The sequence below is a fragment of the Littorina saxatilis genome, linkage group LG16, assembly GCF_037325665.1.
Source record: "Littorina saxatilis isolate snail1 linkage group LG16, US_GU_Lsax_2.0, whole genome shotgun sequence".
Lineage (NCBI taxonomy): Eukaryota > Metazoa > Mollusca > Gastropoda > Littorinimorpha > Littorinidae > Littorina > Littorina saxatilis.
The window spans coordinates 14,451,696-14,464,327 of NC_090260.1; positions in this window are offsets into that span (position 1 = coordinate 14,451,696).

Below are 12,632 nucleotides of genomic sequence, written 5' to 3' on the forward strand. Positions count from 1 at the left end.
TTGGACGACATGGATTCATTTGTGCTATCTTCAATCACTTTGACTTAATGGCTAACCTGCTTGGATTAGACACGCGCGTTCATTTAAACATGATTGTATTCAGATAACTTAGGGTGGCATGTAAAACAAAAGAAAAACTTAGGAATACACAACAAGCTTTGCTTATATTCAGTGCGTGTGATTATGTATTTATATCTACACGGAGCACGTCTTATGCAGGTACTGTTAAAGATCAAAAGAATGCTAATACCCTTACACAAGTCAGATCAAGACAAAGAATGTATAATTAATAATCTAAAGCAAGCACACACACACACATACACACACACACACACACAAACACACACACACACACACACACACACACATACACACACACACACACACACACACACACACACTCACACACACACACACACTCACACACACACACACACACACATACACACACAAAGACAACAAACAATAATACTGCTGCACATCAATGTTAAACCATTAAATAAGACATGAGTTTCGTGAACTTATGACAGTATAGGTTGTTGATGCTTAATGTCATCTCACAGTATTAGGCTAGCAGGGACCGTCATCGTTGTACATACAGGTTAAACCTAAATACATGAGGTTTGTGAACTTACGAAAGTACAGCTTGCTGGTTTGCTGTATCCCCTCAACCTATTAGGCTTATCCTTCATTTCACACGCCAACACGTACACGCAAAGCCTATACTGCATAAGGACTACTGCGTCTCTCGTTTAGATAAATGGAGTCAGATCTTAGCTTCTGTTCTTGAGGACCTACAATGTGTGACCCCCCCCCCCTCACCCCCCCCCCACCCACCCCCCCAAAAAAAAATCAAAAATCAAAAATGATAGGTACCTCAAGTCTGTTATCCGATTTATTCTTTATTTGATGATGCTATTGACTTCACTTAATGCGTGATTGGTCCACAAAGTGCCACGTTTGCATGTCAAATGGTCTGACGTTTTTGCTCTTTCAAACAAATCCAAATTTGGGGATTGCCTCAATAAAAAGGATGTTTGCAATTGAGCCGTAGCCACATCCACCCGAGTTAAAGTCTCCAGGTTTTCACCTGTTGTGCTTTCTCAAAGAACTAGAATACAAACAGCATCAGTACAACAATCCGTGAAGTGAATACAGCAATACAAAGCAGGATCAGGGTATGGGTGTTTTAACTAACGAACAAACGAACGAACGAACGAACAATCGAACTAACGAACGAACAAACGAACGAACAAACTAACTAACTTTCGAACTAACTAACTAACTGACTAAACACAAACCTTTCTGAGCGACCCACATTTCAACTTATGAACACATCAGCATATATTCTCATGAGAAGGATCTAACATCTGCCGTTATGCAAGTGGGAGGATTTGTTTTAATTCTGATGACTGGTGCACGTGTGGTTGTTTACATGCTTCCAACAGGGAGGAGATCATATTTAACGACAATTTTTTCTGAGGGGCTAAACGCACCATCATCTATAAGCTTATGTCCGAACCTTCCCCCGTGTACACTACATTGGGTGTGCACGTTAAAGATCCCACGATTGACAAAAGGGTCTTTCCTGGCAAAATTGTGTAGGCACAGTTAATAATTGTCTACCTATACCCGTGTGACTTGGAATAATAGGCCACGAAAGGTAAATATGCGCCGAAATGGCTGCAATCTACTGGCCGTATATAAAAAACGCTGGCGCTGGACCCGAGTACTCTTCAGACTGGCTCGCTCCCCCAGTATGAAAGTTTTTGTCTTGTGCACGTGCATTTTAAAAAAAAAAATATTTATTTTACTGAATCAAAAAAATTATTAGAGTAAAATAAAACATTAAAACGTTCATAATAAACAATAGTAAACAAGAATGTAAAAAAAAATAATAAAAAAATAGACCGCCCATGCCGGGAATCCCTTGGATTAAAAAAACAAAAAAATTATTTTACACAATTAAAAAAATTATTACAGTAAAATAAAACATTAAAACGTTCATAATAAACAATAGTAAACAAGAATTTATTATAAATAAAAAAAAACTAACTAGCTAACTAACTAACAACTAATTAGATAACTAACATATTTCCGAACAAGCCCCATGTCAACTAACGAACACATCAGCATTGCTTATATTAAGTGTGATTATGAATTTACAGTACATCTGCAGACACTAAGTCTCACACAGGTAAACATAAAGCTAATACCCATAACAAATCAGATCAAAATAAAGAGTGTAACTTATAATCTAAAACAAAATGGTGATGAAAGCTGATGAGCCTTTAGACTGCAACAACAATGTCAGCAGAAAGAAAACGCTTAAGTCGGAAGAGTGGGGGGGGGGGGGGGGGGGTGGGTCAAAGAGATGATGTCCAACACAAACGTAGTTGATAATTTCATTCGCCTGCAGCAGCAATCATTAATTTGGCAAAATGTCTTCATCTAAACACACAAACATATCTTTGAATAACAGAGTTGTTATTTGCAACATGTTCTTCGATATCTTCTCCTTCTTCTGCGTTCGTGGGCTGAAACTCCCACGTACACTCGTGTTTTTGCACGAGTGGAATTTTACGTGTATGACCGTTTTTACCCCGCCATTTAGGCAGCCATACGCCGCTTTCGGAGGAAGCATGCTGGGTATTTTCGTGTTTCTATAACCCACCAAACTCTGACATAGATTACAGGATCTTTTCCGTGCGCACTTGGTCTTGTGCTTGCGTGTACACACGAAGGGGAATAAACCACTAGCAGGTCGGCACATAAGTTGACCTAGGAGATCGGAAAAATCTCCACACTTAACCCACCAACCGGTTGCGGCCGGGATTCAAACCCTCGACCTTCCGATTAAGAGGCCGACGTCTTACCACCCCACCACAGCGCCCGTCGAATTCTTCGATATCAAAAACAGACACACTAAATACCTATAACTCAATACAGTGTGTATTCCGCACCCATATTAACGCATATGTATATCTAAGCGAATAAATGCATTTTCGTTCACTTGTTTGGGTGCGTTTTGGTTCGGAAGAGTGTTGGAGGTACCAGCTTATTTGACTGTGTGGGTGTCTGTTCATCAATGTGTCAGATTATGTGCGATCGTTTGTTGCAGTTGTTTGTGTTGTCGTTGTTGTTTTCGATGCTATTCTAGTTGTTAGTTGTTTTTGTTATTCGTGTTATTGTTGTTGTTGCTGTTGTTGTATATGTCTGTCTGTCTGTGTTTCTGCTCATTACTATTTTTGACTAAGTTTGTTGTTGTTTTTGTTGTTGTTGAAGTTGTTTTTGTCACGTCCGTCAATACATATGACACACACGCACACGCACACACACACACACACACATACACACACCCAAACACATACACACACACACACACTGAGAGACAGACAGACAGGCAGACAGACCCAAAAAGACATAGACAGATACACTTAGATAAAAACATGTTGTTTCAGCGCCTTGGAGCTGTTGTAATTGTGCGCATGTGTGTGTGTGTGTGTGTGTGTATGTATGTGTGTGTGTGTGTGTGTGTGTGTGTGCGTGCGTGCGTGCGTGCGTGTCTGTCTGTGTGTGTGCTTGTGTGCGTGCGTGCGTGTGTGTGCGTGCGTGCGTGCATGCGTGCGTGTCTGTCTGTGTGCTTGTGTGCGTGCGTGCGTGTGTGTGTGTGTGTGCTTGCGTGCGTGCGTGCGTGTCTGTGTGTATGCTTGCGTGCGTGCGTGCGTGCGTACGTGCGTGTGTGTGTGTGCGTGTGTGCGCGTGCGTGTATGTATGTGTGTGTGCGTGCGTGCGTGCGTGCGTGCGTGCGTGTGTGTGTGTGTGCATGTGTGTGTGTGTGTGTGTGTGTGTGTGTGATAAACACAGACACAACACCAGATAGAGTCAATATTGATCCAACTTGCAGTCAACAGGTGGTGCACAGTTCTGCTTTGTCTGTTTCGGAGGTGTGAAACAGAGCTAGCAAAGACATCGATTTGCGACTGTCTGCAAAAGTTTTTACGCAACATATACTGTTCTGTATAACATGCGAGAATATAAATGTATCTTTACATGCAGTATTCACTGCTTTTGAAATTTCTCTTTTTACGGATTAGTGTCAATGTTTACACACATTTCAACATAAGCCAACAACAAGTCGCGTAAGGCGAAAATACAATATTTAGTCAAGTAGCTGCCATTTTTCAGCAAGACCGTATACTCGTAGCATCGTCAGTCCACCGCTCATGGGAAAGGCAGTGAAATTGACAAGAAGAGCGGGGTAGTAGTTGCGCTAAGAAGGATAGCACGCTTTTCTGTACCTCTCTTTGTTTTAACTTTCTGAGCGTGTTTTTAATCCAAACATATCATATCTATATGTTTTTGGAATCAGGAACCGACAAGGAATAAGATGAAAGTGTTTTTAAATTGATTTGGAACATTTAATTTTGATAATAATTTTTATATATTTAATTTTCAGAGCTTGTTTTTAATCCGAATATAACATATTTATATGTTTTTGGAATCAGCAAATGATGGAGAATAAGATAAACGTAAATTTGGATCGTTTTATAAATTTTTAATTTTTTTTACAATTTTTAGATTTTTAATGACCAAAGTCATTAATTAATTTTTAAGCCACCAAGCTGAAATGCAATACCGAACCCCGGGCTTCGTCGAAGAATACTTGACCAAAATTTGAACCAATTTGGTTGAAAAATGAGGGCGTGACAGTGCCGCCTCAACTTTCACGAAAAGCCGGATATGACGTCATCAAAGACATTTATCAAAAAAATGAAAAAAACGTTCGGGGATTTCATACCCAGGAACTCTCATGTCAAATTTCATAAAGATCGGTCCAGTAGTTTAGTCTGAATCGCTCTACACACACACACACACAGACACACAGACACACACACACACACACACACGCACATACACCACGACCCTCGTTTCGATTCCCCTCGATGTTAAAATATTTAGTCAAAACTTGACTAAATATAAAAACGGTATATAAGTTTTAGATTGAGGAAATAATACAGATACCAGTCATATCACTTTAGTGAATGTCGTCAACTGATCAATGGAAGTGGTACAGCATATAGTATACGCCTCCAGGTTGTTTGTGTCAGATGAGGTGAGTATATACATTTCTACATTGAAGCTTGCTTATTCTCTCGGAGACGTATGTTTTGCTGTCAGTTCTAACAGAATAGACGTGTGATCGACAAGAAGAAGAACATCTCAGAGAATTCAACACCAAATGTCCACGAAAAAGCCAGAAAGTGGTTTTCGTCTTTTTTGCAAACCAAGTGGACGCTACTTATTGCGAACGAGTGAGAAACGAACAGACAGACAGAGAGTCAAGATCATACAATCACGCTGTCAGCAGAAATTACACAAAATTAATCATGTTGTGAGTAATATGCAAAATCATTGTCTGTGGGATGGTGTGAAGCTGCGCTTGTCTTGCGTGACGTGCAAACACAGACAAATAAACGCCTGTTTTCAAGGGCACACGAAGTCAGGCAGATGTTACACAAATCATGTCGTCAACAAAATTAAAGATCGCTGTCTATCAGTACACCCTGGCGTCCGGTTCTCACAACTTCTAAAAGATGTCTACGTATAGAGCCCAATAAATCAGTTTTGTCATAGCAACCTGAAAGAGTTATTACTCGCCTACTGCAAGGTTTCACAAGGACCGCTATACGTGTGTGTGTGTGTGCATGTGTGTGCATGTGTGTGTGTGTGTGTGTGTGTGTGTGTGTGTGAGTGTGTGTGTGTATATGTATGTGTGTGTGCGCGCTTGCGTGCGTGTTATGTGCGTGCGTGCGTGCGTGCGTGCGTGTGTGTGTGTGTGTGTGTGTGTGTGCGTGTGTGTGTGTGTGCGTGTGTGTGTGTGTGATAAACACAGACAGACACAACACCAGAGAGAATCAATATTGATCCAACTTGCAGTCAACAGGTGGTGCACAGTTCTACTGTGTAGGGTTAATTAAAGATCATTGTCTGTTGGGAGGCGGTGTGAAACAGAGCTAGCCATGGCATCAGATTACGACTTTATGCAGAAGTTAAAACGCAACAACAACTATATAACATGCGAGAATATAAGTATATCTTTACAGTATGAACTGTTTTGAAATGTATCTTTTTTAGGGATTTGTCTCCATGTTAAAGGCACACTCAGCTTCCCGTACACCATTAGTTTCTGGTCACAGACACTGTCCGGCTTTTACACACAGTGCAAACACCCTTTCGTTTAAACACTCAACGCTTGAGAACAAGGTGCCCTCAGTAAAGAGCGAGCATTTTTCAAGAATTTATTTTTGCGTGGCGCTAGACCTAACTTTTAAAATCTCAATATTAAATAGATTGACAGCTTGTTACACAAACATTCTTAGATATTAAAATATTTTTTTTTTTTAACAAGATCAGTACAATTCGAAGTTTTGAAAGTTAAACAAGTCGCGTAAGGCGAAAATACAACATTTAGTCAAGTAGCTGTCGAACTCACAGAATGAAACTGAACGCAATGCAACGCAGCAAGACCGTATACTCGTAGCATCGTCAGTCCACTGCTCACGGCAAAGGCAGTGAAATTGACAAGAAGAGCGGGGTAGTAGTTGCGCTGAGAATGATAGCACGCTTTTCTGTACCTCTCTTCGTTTTAACTTTCTGCGCGTGTTTTTAATCCAAACATATCATATCTATATGTTTTTGGAATCAGGAACCGACAAGGAATAAGGTGAAAGTGTTTTTAAATTGATTTCGACAAATTAATTTTGATAATAATCCAAGCGGCGTAGCGAAGTAGTTTTTTTTTTCATCTCCCAGCACTGAAATTTTTTTTGCCAAGTGGTGTCTGTCTGTGAACATTTTTCTAGAATTCATCTTTTAGCACAATATTAGCGACACTGTTTGGACAATTCTATTAAAATTAGGCGTACAAACTGATTTTGTTTCGGGGAATCCTCTCAGAGGATCAGAATTTTCATATAATATCATCGGAAGCTGTTACAACGGGAAAATGTGAAACTTTTGTCACTTTTTAAAGGCACAGTAAGCCTCCCGTAAACCATCACAGAGCTCCCCGAGCGTCTAAATACAGTACAAGCATACTTCCATTTGAACGCTCACCGAACGGGAACATCCTGGCTGCTTTCTGTCGAGCGTGAGACATTTTCAAAGAATTTATTTTCGAAGACTTGTTCCGTTAACAACAACGGCGCCTCGTTTTTGCGCTAGACCTAACTTTTAAAATCTAAATAATAAATTGACAGCTTGTTACACAAACATTCTTTAATCATAAAAGAATTCGTTTTTCATCAAGACAAGATCAGAACAATTCGAAGTTGTGAAAGTTTAAAAAAAGAAAAGCCCGGAAGCAGGGTCACGCAAGGGTCGTAGCAGACGACGGCCGGTTTATCAGTGCAAATCGCCGTTCCTCTCAACAGTCAAAAGCCATCGCTAGAGTTCTTGTGAACCACAGCCGTTGTTTCGTGCATAAAAAAAACGTGCTATTGTAGATAAGCTCACGTCGAGTCGCATTCAAATGACTAACTATGACGACTGCATTGTGAAAAGGGAAAACTGGATCACACGGGTTCACGATGGCTCAGGGGTAAGATAAACCACGCAAAAATAAATTCTTTGAAAATTGTTCGCTCTTTACGGAGGGCACCTAGGATGTTCTCAATTGGTGAGTGTTTAAATGAAATGGTGTTTGTACTGTGTGTAAAAGCCTGACCGTATCTGTGATGGTTTACGGGAGGCTTACTCTGCCTTTAACATGGAATTTCATCTTTGAGCGTTTCAAGCGGACTTTAATAAAATAGTTATTTGCGAATTAAGCAGCGGAAGACACTCACCGGTTCAACATGTGTATGGTCATTAAACCTCAAAACATTTCAGTAAGTGGTTTAGACAAACACCTCGGACATGTGAGGGTGACTGGTTTGTAGCTGAAGAGTTTTTTTCTAAAGTGTGTTCTAAATACAAATGACGTACTGGTAATGATGTAATGAGTTGTTCTAATCTTGTTCTTGGAACTCTTGCTGTTCCAAGCTTGTTCTTAGCAAGTCTTGGTGACGAGAACAAAGACTATCAATGAAATCTTTAGAAATAACCTCTGACAACGACGACGATGACGACGACGACGACGATAACAACAACAACAACAAATGACATCGACGACGACGACGACAACAACAACAACAACAACAACAACAACAACAACAACAACAAAAACAACAACACGAGAACAACAACAATCACGACAACGAACATGACAACAACAACACCAACAACTACGACGACAACTACAACGACTGGGTTATGATGACATCACCAATGATTTAAAGGCCGTTAAAAAATCGTTAAATCCTATTTCTTCACTGATTCTTATGAAATTTTAAAGGTAGGTTTGTTGTCCCCAACTTATTTTCACTCCATACTTTTCCAGAAGAAAAACATAATTTTGGCAGTTAAAAACCGTTAAATTTCAATTCTTCACCGATATTTATGAAATTTTGTGGGTAGGTTCGTTGTCCCCAACTGATTTTCACTCTATACTTTTCCAGAAGAAAGACATCATTTTGGCAGTTAAAAAACGTTAAATTTCAATTCTTCACCTATCTTTATGAAATTTAGTGGGTGGGTCCGTTGTCCCAAACTGAATTTTAAGACATACTTTTCCAGACAAAAAACCTTATTTTTGGCAGTTAAAAACCGTTAAATCTCAATTCTTCATCGATATTTATGAAATTTTGTGGGTAGGTTCGTTGTCCCCAACTGATTTTCACTCCATACTTTTCCAGAAGAAAAACATAATTTTGGCAGTTAAAAACCGTTACATTTAAATTTTCACCTATCTTTATGAAATTTAGTGGGTGGGTCCGTTGTCCCAAACTGAATTTCAAGACAAACTATTCCAGTCAAAAAAACTTATTTTTGGCAGTTAAAAACCGTTAAGTCTCAATTCTACACCGATATTTATGACATTTTGTGGGTAGGTTTGTTGTCAGATTTGACATGATGGCAGAATTGAAAGTGTGAGATATCCTGATGTTTCACAATTTATGCTGCATAATTCAGCCCCATAGGCGCTTGAATTTTAGGTGGAGTTGGGTTTTTTTTCAGCCCAAACCAGTAACCCCCACATGGTTTTCATGTCCCTTTCTGAGAGACTTCAAGAAGTTTCAATTTGACGTCATGATTAGCCTGCCGCATTAGCAAGTATGAAAACACGTCATCGATGACACATTTTAAGAGAGAGAGAGAGAGAGAGAGAGAGAGAGAGAGAGAGAGAGAGAGAGAGAGAGAGAGAGAGAGAGAGAGAGAGAGAGAGAGAGAGAGAGAATCATGTACACACAGATGGACGACTTCGCTTGGGGTATGTACTGCCCGGCAGTACACATCTACTTTATTTTTATATATTTAATTTTCAGAGCTTGTTTTTAATCCAAATATAACATATTTATATGTTTTTGGAATCAGCAAATGATGGAAAATAAGATGAACGTAAATTTGGATCGTTTTATAATAATTTTTTTGCAATTTTCAGATTTTTAATGACCAAAGTCATTAATTAATTTTTAACCCACCAAGCTGAAATGCAATACCAAAGTCCGGGTTTTGTCGAAGATTACTTGACCAGCATTTCAACCAATTTGGTTGAAAAATGAGGGCGTGACAGTGCCGCCTCAACTTTCACGAAAAGCCGGATATGACGTCATCAAATACATTTATCAAAAAAATGAAAAGAAATGTATGGGGATATCATACCCAGGAACTCTCATGTCAAATGTCATAAATATCGGTCCGGTAGTTTAGTCTGAATCGCTCTACACACACACACACACAGACAGACAGACACACACACGCACATACACCACGACCCTCGTCTCGATTCCCCCCTCTACGTTAAAACATTTATCAAAACTTGACTAAATGTAGACAGACAGACAGACACACGCACATACACCACGACCCTTGTCTCGATTCCCCCCTCTACGTTAAAACATTTAGTCAAAACTTGACTAAATGTAAAAACAAGAAAATCCCGGAAGCGTGTCACGCAAAACGTGTTTCCTCATGCAAGCAGACGAATGTTCTGCATAGCGCCAGTTTCTTTGAACGGCCAACCTCCACCGCTCAGTTCTTGTGACTCGCAACCATTTGTTGCGTTTTAGATTCAGAGATACACTATAACGTGCTATTGCAGATACAGCGAGTCGCATTGAAATCACAAACTGACGACTAAATTGTGAAAAAAAGGAAAGTGGATCACACGGGTTCACGGTGGCTCAGTGGTTAGATAAACCACGAAAACAGGTGTGTGGTTTACGCGAGCTAAACGGCCATTCAAAAGAACTGTGTCATTGAATGCTATTAAATGCTATTGCAAGTGTGTTCGATAAGGTTAGAACTGCTTTTTTCATGAGAAGATTTAAATCGTTCTGTAAACCATTTGAGACAGATTCTGTTTAACATGAGAGAATAAAAGTAGCTGTACAGTATACGCTGCTTTTTACATTTAGTCAAGTTTTGACTAAATATCTTAACATAGAGGGGGGAATCGAGACAAGGGTCGTGGTGTATGTGCGTGTGTGTGTGTGTGTGTGTGTGTGTGTCTGTCTGTGTGTGTGTGTGTAGAGCGATTCAGACTAAACTACTGGACCGATCTCTATGAAATTTGACATGAGAGTTCCTGGGAATGATATCCCCGGATGTTTTTTCTTGTTTTCGATAAATGTCTTTCATGACGTCATATCCGGCTTTTTGTAAAAGTTGAGGCGGCACTGTCACACCCTCATTTTTCAATCAAATTGATTGAAGTTTTGGCCAAGCAATCTTCGACGAAGGCCGGACTTCGGTATTGCATTTCAGTTTGGTGGCTTAAAAATTAATTAATGACTTTGGTCATTAAAAATCTGAAAATTGTAAAAAAAAAATAATAATTGTATAAAACGATCCAAATGTACGTTCATCTTATTCTTCATCATTTTCTGATTCCAAAAACATATAAATATGTCATATTTGGATTAAAAACAAGCTCTGAAAATTAAAAATATAAAAAGTATGATAAAAATTAAAATTCCGAAATCGTTTTAAAAACTATTTCATCTTATTCCTTGTCGGTTCCTGATTCCAAAAACATATAGATATGATATGTTTGGATTAAAAACACGCTCAGAAAGTTAAAACGAAGAGAGGTACAGTAAAGCGTGCTATGAAGCACAGTGCAACCGCTACCGCGCCAAACAGGCTCGTCACTTTCACTGCCTTTTGCACTGGCGGCGGACTACGTTCAGTTTCATTCTGTGAGTTCCACAGCTTGACTAAATAAAGTAATTTCGCCTTACGCGACTTGTTAATATTTCTCTTTTTACGGAGTTTCAACATAAGCCAACAAAAACAGTAAAAGTTTTGGATTTAAGAAATAATACAGATACCAGTCATATCACTTCAGTGAATGTCGTTAACTAATCAATGGAAGTGGAATATCATATTGTATACCACATTGGATATACATTTGAATGAGTATTATGAACACATTTTTCAGGTACCAAACTGAAATGCAATCCAAGAAATTGTCACAGTGTCAGTGTTGCCTTATTTTTTTTCCTGAAAACGCCAACATTTGTTGGATATTTTTGTGTTTGTTTGTTTAACGCCCAGCCGACCACGAAGGGCCATATCAGGGCGGTGCTGCTTTCACATATAACGTGCGCCACACACAAGACAGAAGTCGCAGCACAGGCTTCATGTCTCACCCAGTCACACTATTCTGACACCGGACAAACCAGTCCTAGCACTAACCCCATAATGCCAGACGTCAGGCGGAGCAGCCACTAGATTGCCAATTTTAAAGTCTTAGGTATGACCCGGCCGGGGTTCGAACCCACGACCTCCCGATCACGGGGCGGACGCCTTACCACTAGGCCAACCGTGCCGGTTTTATTGGAGATGGTACATGTACAAATAAACGCCCCCAAGTTTGTTGTGTCAGATGAGTTGACGAACACCCCCCTTCCCACATCGCCCATCTCATCGATTAACATCATTATATTCTGCCTTTCGTCATGCACATGGTAGATGCAGAAGATTAGAGTGTATAAAATATGGCGATAGGTGGCAATATGTCAGCCTGTCGTCAAGCACAAGGTAGATGCAGAAGATTAGAGCATATGATATATGTATAGGTTACAACACGAGTGGTTTTTTATATGGCTTGTATTTCAGTCAAGACCCAGCGGATGAATATCATCGGGAGACACGAGCCTTTGGCGAGTGGCTCTCGATTGATATTCCCGCTGGGTCTTGACTGAAATACAAGCCATATAAAAAACCACGAGTGTTGTAATCTGTATATCCCATTCTACCATCAAACACAAAGTGTAGACTACTAGCGGCACTGTTGCGATCTGTGGAGTTTGAAACAGTGTTTTCAGCGAGACTTGGCCTTTTTGCAACCTTAAACTAAGTGACCGTCGCTGAAAAAATAAAACGAATGAGTGCATCTATAAGTACGCGGTAACACTACTTTCAGACCGTTTAAAAGCTTTAAGTAAAGGTTCATAAGTTGCAAGAAAGTAATGAAGTCGTATAGAAATCCATTTAGTTGAAGCGCACAATTCTTTTGCGTTTCA